We start from the raw sequence: 7,622 nt of genomic DNA, 5'->3' as shown, positions 1-7,622 counted from the left end.
TGTCAGGTGTCTTCCCAGGCTCTGTATCTGTCTCCTCTCTCCCTTATTTTGGACACATACACACACACCCTCCTCCCAGTTCCCCAATAATGCCCGCATGGTGTGTGTGCCACGGCAGAGAAGGACCGACTTGAGAGACAGAAGACCTGAGACTTAGTAAATGGGTGGGGTCCTGGACACTGGAGCTTCCCAGGAAGTGTACTTGGAGTGTATAGCAGAGTTGTGACTGCTGTCCTGAGAGGTCCCCACACACCATGTCACTAGCGTGCATGAAGGGGACAGGTGCTGTGAAGGCATTTGGAAGGCTCTGGTTCTGGGACAAGAGTAAAGTCCACTTGGCTGATACCACAAGATCCACAGTCAGACTGTCACTCTCATGACTAATACATCCAACGTGGGGGCCACCCTTCCAGGTGGAGCCCTGGGTCCTCTGCAGCTGTGAGTAGCAGCAGATGTCTATCTTCTACCTTCTTCAGGAGACCCCCATGGGGAGTCATACAACAAAGGGGTTTTTGTTTTGTTTGTTTGGTTTTGGTTTTTTCGAGACAGGGTTTCTCTGTGTAGCCCTGGCTGTCCTGGAACTCACTCTGTAGACCAGGCTGGCCTTGAACTCAGAAATTCACCTACCTCTGCCGCCCAAGTGCTGGGATTACAGACATGCGCCACCACCGCCCGGCAACAAAGGGGTTCTTACCCTACTTGGTACATTCCTCCCAAAGCACCAGTCTGAGTCCTCTGTGTGACTTAGCACTTCTGTTGTCCTGCACAGACTGTTGGTTACCACAGGTGAAGAAGCAGAAAAGCAGCTAGAACTGGCTTACAGGAAGGAGCATCTGGCCACATGTATTGGCTAGTTTCAACTTGACACAGGCTGGAGTTATCACAGAGAAGGGAGTTTCAGTTGGGGAGGTGCCTCCATGAGATCCAGCTATGGGGCATTTTCTCAGTTAGTGATCAAGTGGGGAGGGCCCCTTGTGGGTGGTAGCACCTTTGGGCTGGTGCTCTTGGGTTCTATAAGAGAGCAGGCTGAGCAAGCCAGGGGAAGCAAGCCAGTAAGAAACATCCCTCCATGGCCTCTGCATCGGCTCCTGCTTCCTGACCTGCTTGAGTTCCAGTCCTGACTTCCTTTATGATGAACAGCAATGCAGAAGTGTAAGCTGAATAAACCCTTTCCTCCCCAACTTGCTTCTTGTTTGTTCAGGAATAGAAACCCTGACTAAGACACCACAGTTTGTCTAGGTTGAGGTGGGTCCGCAGTGCTGACAGGCCAGATGGTGTATGAGGAAATAAAAATGGTGCTCACCACGTGGGCCACTGGCTTTTCTTTTGAGCCAATGGAGATCTCCAACTAATACTTGGGTGGCTTTGTCAGTGGTAGAACTGCTACAGAGCCACCCTGGTGCTGGCAATCAGAAGTCAGCTGAAGAGATGCCCGTCATCACAGGTCCTTAGGACACCTGGCCCATATTAACTACCTGTAGCTGTCACCGTTCCACTGATACCGTCTTCTCTAAGAGTAGAACGTAGGGGCTCCGGATGGAAGCTGGCAATACATTTTCTAGATTGATGTAGCTAGTCCAGTTTTGTGTAGGTGTGTGTCTCCGAGTGGGCGTGTGCACACGAGTGAAGGTGCCTGTGGAGAACAGGCATCAAGTGCCCTGGACTGATGTGGGTGGTGAGACCTGAACTCAGGTGTTCTGGAAGAACAGCTAGTGTTCTCGGTTGCTGAGCTCTACTCAGCCTCTGTTGCAGTACTTAGAAATTGCTTGTGATGGGGGTTTAAGTTACTGGTATTTTCTGGGCATCATTTGTCTTTGATAAAACTGATGAGCATGTGTTACCTGTCCGTCTTCTGAAATGTGCCAGTACTCTGTGTTGAGGTGGTTTTTATGGTAGAGTGTGTGTGGCTGTTTGCAGTGCTGAGATCAAACCCGGGATCCTGCACATGCTTGGTAAGTGCTCGGCTGCTGAGCTATGCTTCCAAACCTAATCAAGTAGGTTTGATGGTTTTAAAGGATTCTAGGTCTTAGTCCTTTGTTGGGTATGCAATTTGCAAATATCTTCTTCCAGTCAATAGCCCTCGTAATTGGGCTTTTTATAGAGCTCGAAATTTTCATTAACTCAGTTATTCATTTTCCCTTTTATAGGTTGTACTTCTGTGTCAAATCTTATGAATTGTAAGAGTCCCAAAGTTTTCCTAAAAGCGTTGACGATTTTAAGTCTTTGATCCATTTTTTCTCATCTTGTGATGAGCATTGATGTTATATCTGCATGCGTGTCTGTGTGAGGATGTCAGATCCCGTAGAACTGGAGTGAACAGGCACTTGTGAGCTGCCATGTGGGTGCTGGAAATTGATCCAAACTTGGCTTTTCTGAAAGAGCAGCCGGTGACGGCTCTTAGCCGCTGAGCCATCTCTCCAGCCCAGTGCTTGTCTTCAATGGGAGGAACTTCTTGCTTGGCTTCTTAGTGCACTTGAGTGTGCAGACCAGAGTTCAGCCTAGGTGCTAGTCCTCGGGCACTGTCCACACTTTGTTGTTTACTTTCTGATTCATTCATTTATGTATTTATTGGTGATGTGGTGTCTCACAGGATTTTGCCAAGTAGGCCAGACTGGCTGGCAAGTGAGCCCTGGGGTCCTTCTGTCTCTGCCTTGCCAAGTCTGGAAGCACGTGCACTCTCGGGTCAAGCTCAGGTCCTCGCACTTAGAGCAAGCACTTTACAGTTTTTGTGAGGCTTGGGGTGGGGGTGGGGCTTTAGGTTGTCAGGGTGCTCCAGATCCTGTGTTGGGAAGCCCTCCTCCCCTGTTGGTTTTTGTATTTGTACTTCTGTAAAAAGTTTACATATTTTTCTGTCCATTTCTGAGTTCGGGGGCTGTTGATATGCTTGCTGTCTGTGGCAGTGCTAAGTATTCTAAAGTCCCATGGCTTCACAATCGCCCTGGGCCGGGCATGGTGCTGTACTCCTATAACCCAGTACTTAGAGGAACTGAAGCAGTAAGATTGCACGTTTGAGCTAGCCTGAGCTATCTGTGTTTAGCCGGGTATAGGGACTCCAGCTTTAATCCCAGCACTTGAGTGACAGAAGGAGGCAGATCTGAGTTCAATGGTAGCCTGATTTACAAGAGTTCTGGATAGCAAGGACTACATAATGAGACTCTGTCTCAAAAAAATTGCTTACTGAGTCCTCTTGTTCAAGAAGGTTTCAGTTGTAGCTCCTTTGTCTTTCCACTGAGGTTTTAGTGTGAGATTTTAATAGAGATTGCACTAAGTCTACTGAGCTATTTGGGGAGGCATGTCATTAGTGTCCTGAATTGTTCAAAACAAAATGTCTCATTTCTTTGTAGGTTTTTTTTTCCTCCCCTCTTCTCTTCAAGACAGGGTTTCTCTGTAGTCCTGACTGTCCTGGAACTCATTCTGTAGACCAGGCTGGCCTTGAACTCAGAAATCCGCCTGCCTCTGCCTCGCAAGTGCTGGGATTACAGGCGTGCCCATCACCACCGGCAGATCTTGAATTTGTAATCCTGATCTTCCTGCCACCTCCTCCCAAGTACCTAGTCCTGGAATTACAGGAGTGTGCCAGTATTCTGTGTGCTGGGTTCTCTAGGGGAACAGAGCCAGTGGACGGCTTGCTCTCTTTGCATTGGAGAGCTGAGACCCTGGTGTTTGCTTACCCTCAAGGCCAGCTGACTGAGTTATGTCAGTCTTGTGCTCAAGATCTGGAGCATTCCTGGAGTCACTTGTCATCAGTCCAGTTTGAAAGGCTGGAGATGTCGAGTTCCAGTGTTTAGTCAAAGGGGCGTGGCAGCAATGCCAGCAAGGAGCAGTGTGGACAAACAAGCTGTGCCGTGCTCCCTCTGGCCAGGGGGTACATGTGCTCAGGTGTTTGGTGAGCCACCATGCTTGGCAGGGGGCTTCTCACCCTTGTAGAATTACCTCAGTTGTTTTTTACATATGGTTAATGTTAGTGAGGCCATAGGTGATTTGTGAACCACGCAGATGTTGGAGAGTTGGATGCCAAGCTCACTTGACTTCAGTGTGCATTGCTGGGGTAGTCAGTCTTTAGGTTTGCTGTTTCAATGGTTCGTAGTCATGGCTGCCTAGTTTTTTTACTTTATAATGGTAGCTGGGCATGAAAGCCATTGTATGTGTATGAGAGTAAGCTAGAGGATAGTTTGTCCGACTTTAGGTGTATATAGCATGCTAGTTAAAAGTAAACACAAATGCCTGAGTGTGTGTGTGTACGTGTTCAATGGACAACATTATTCACAGTCCTTGCTTCTGTGACTTAACAAGTGTCCTTAGCTGGTGTCCTTAGCTGGTGCCTTCCTCTAGTCCTTCACCCACGGCAAGCATGTCAACAGGCCTTGGCTCTTTCATCCCTGAAGGGTCTGGCCCTTGTCATTCCTATTTGAACTGGGTTGGAGCTTCCCAGTGGACTTAATCACAGGACATGGCCACACCAGAGTGTCCCTGAAAGGATCTCTGCACTGATAGCCTGACTTCCACATTGGAGAAGCAATCCAGTTCCCTCTTGGTCATAAGTCACACCTTCAACACAAGAATTGCTTGCTTGAACTTGTTTAAGTCTGTTTGTTGGGGGAGGTGTTTGGTTGGTTGGTTTTTTTGAGACAGGGTCTCTCAAAGCCCTGGCTGTCCTGGAGCTCACGATATAGATCAGCCTGGCCTCAAACACAACAGAGACGCACTTGCCTCTGTCTCAAGTGCTGGAATTAAAGTTGTGTGCCACCACACCCAGCTATCTACTTTCTTAACCTGTTGACTCAAGGGCATCAGGAGCCCAAACCGTCTTAGCTTACAGTCCAGTGGGGTGTTTGTTGTGCTTCTGGGCAGAGGCATTCCCTGTTCTGGTACCAGAGTTTCTTGGCCAGCAGAAAACAATGTTGCAGAGTTAGAAAGCAAAAGGTTTTTGTGTCACTAGGAGTGGTAGTGAGTGGTGCTGTTCATACCCCTCGGTTGCCATACCCATGAATCCCTGTCATATATTGAATAATGATTCAGAGCACAGGCTTCTGGGGAATCGTGACTCAGCCCTTGAATTTTGGTTGAATTTACTTCCTATTCTTCGATGCACATATGCTTTACAACAAGTCCAGTATAGCTGCTACCTTGAGCTCACCTGGTTTAGTCAGCGTGATGTCATTGAGTGGACCAAAAGCAGCTAGGAGCTCATGCCAAGCAGGGCACAGGGAACACGGGATGGCAGGAGGCGTGTGAAGTCTCAAAGCCTGCTCCGGTGACACACTTCCTAATCCTTTCTTAATGGTTCAAACTGAGACTGTGTATTCATACACCCCGGTGGGGCCATCCTCACTGAACCACACTGCTTCACAACAGATGGTAAGTCTCAGGAGAATTATATCTGGGACTTCCAGCTGAGAAGTCCTGTTAAGATGTGGGTGACATAGTGTGAGAATGTGAACCATTCCTACCTAGAGACTGCTTTGCTGGGATGTGGGGTCCAAATGTCAGCTTGATATGACATGTCCTGCGCCTCCTTCAGGTATAGTACAGGGGTCTGAGGAAGAGGTTGGGCTCCGCCAGACAGCCCTGCAGTTGGGCCAAGGGCCTTGAAAAACAAATGATGACACTGGTATTTTTTCTGGAACAAATTTTTAAATTTTATGTTAATTTCACTTTTTGACAGAAATTCAATCTAGTTTTTGGTTTGGGGTTTTTGTTTTGTTGTGTTTCTTTGGAGACAGAGAGTCTTATCAGGTAGTTCTGACTGAGCTGGTACTCACTGTGTATACTAGGCTGGTCTTGACCTTGGGAGTAAATTCTGTTTCTGTCTCCCAAGCACTGGAATTTGTGGGACATACTCTCAGGCCCTGCTTTGAACCTGAAGATTTATTTTACTTTCCCCCCTCCCTTTTTTTTGGTTTTTGTTTTTATTTTTGTTTGTTTTGGGTTTTGGCTTTTTTGAGACAGGGTTTCTCTGTGTAACCCTGGTTGTCCTGGACCTCACTTTGTAGACCAGGCTGGCCTTGAAATCCGCCTGCCTCTGCCTCCCAAGTGCTGGGATTAAAGGCATGCGCCACCACTGCCCGACTTTGTTTTCTAAAACAGGGTTTCTCTGTAGCCCTGGCTGTCTTGGAACTTGCTCTACCTACCTCTGCCTCTGCCTCCCAAGTGTTGGAATTAAAGGTGTAGGTCACCGATGCCTGACTTGCTTTTATTTTTTTTAGACAGGGTCTTACTGGTTAGCCCTGGCTGTCCTGCAACATACTACCAAGCCCGGTTATTAAATATGTTGGTACTGTTTTATAGACTAGAAAAAATGTTTTGAGGAATCTAAGGACATTCTGGGGGAGGGGGAGTTGTTTGGTTGGTTAGTTTGGTTTTTTTCGAGACAGGATTTCTCCGTATAGCCCTGGCTGTCCTGGAACTCTGTAGACCAGGCTGGCCTCGAACTCAGAAATCCGCTTGCCTCTGTCTCCCAAGTGCTGGGATTAAAGGTGTGTGCCACCACCGCCCAGCTCAGACATCTTTTAAATGTATGTTTTATGAGACTGTCAGAACGACTCCGCTGGTAAAGCCACTCTCCGCCAAGCCTAACCACCTGAGTCTAATCCCTAGTACCAGCATGGTGGACACAGCCAACTCCTCCGAGCTGTTCTCTGATTTCCACATATGCAGTGACATGTGCACACACCACACAGTGGCCTTTAATCCCACTCAGAGGCAGACAGATCTCTGAGTTCGATGCACACCTGGTCTACATAGTTAGTTCCAGGACAGCCAGGGATACACAAGGAAACCCTGTCTTGAAACAAACAAAAGCATAATTTAAAAAAAAAAAATCAAGACACTTGAAAAGTTAAGTCTTGGTTCTGGAGAGATGGCTCAGTGGTTAAGAGCACTGACTGCTCTTCCAGAGGTCCTGAGTTCAATTCCCAGCAACCACGTGGTTGCTCACCATCTGGAATGAATGAGATCTGATGCCCTCTTCTGGTGTGTCTGATGAAGACAGTGATAGTGTACTCATAAATAAATCTTTAAGAAAAAGAAAAGTCTTAAAAATCCAGTCTCTCAACTGTGGACTTTTGTAAAATGCAAAATAAGTAATGCACTTGTATTCCAGGAGGGAAGAACCAGGACCCCGTTGCCAAGGCAAGCCCCAGCAGTTCAATATAGTTCAATGGCGATCTGGGCTCCCAACAGGCCCGTGGAGTCTTCCAAGCTCTGTCCATGGAGGTTGTCTCCAGACCCCACCCACAGCTGTTATTAGTGGTCCCACAGACCTGGGGTCTCCGATACACTGTTCTCAGCTGCTCTCCATAACCATTCATGTCTTCAGTACTAGTAAAGTAATTGCAAAACCATCTGGGATACTCTTACACAATAAAGCTCTACAACCAGCCTGAAATTAAGCTTTGGTCCTGCTGGGTCACAAGTTCTGTGTGCTGACCCTGAGAAAATACTTTCTCAGAAGATTTTGCCTCAGTGATGCTAGTCTCTATTAATCACAGCTCAGCTTTTTTCCAGGCCCAGCTAACCATTGTCAATTGTCTCAGTAAAGCAAAGGTTCACTTCAGTGGTTCTGGTCTCTTGTTAAAATCATAGCTGACTCTTAAGCCCCAGCTAACCAGAAATCACAGAAT

Source organism: Apodemus sylvaticus, chromosome 11 (genome assembly GCF_947179515.1).
Source record: "Apodemus sylvaticus chromosome 11, mApoSyl1.1, whole genome shotgun sequence".
NCBI lineage: Eukaryota > Metazoa > Chordata > Mammalia > Rodentia > Muridae > Apodemus > Apodemus sylvaticus.
This window is presented reverse-complemented; position numbering follows the sequence as displayed.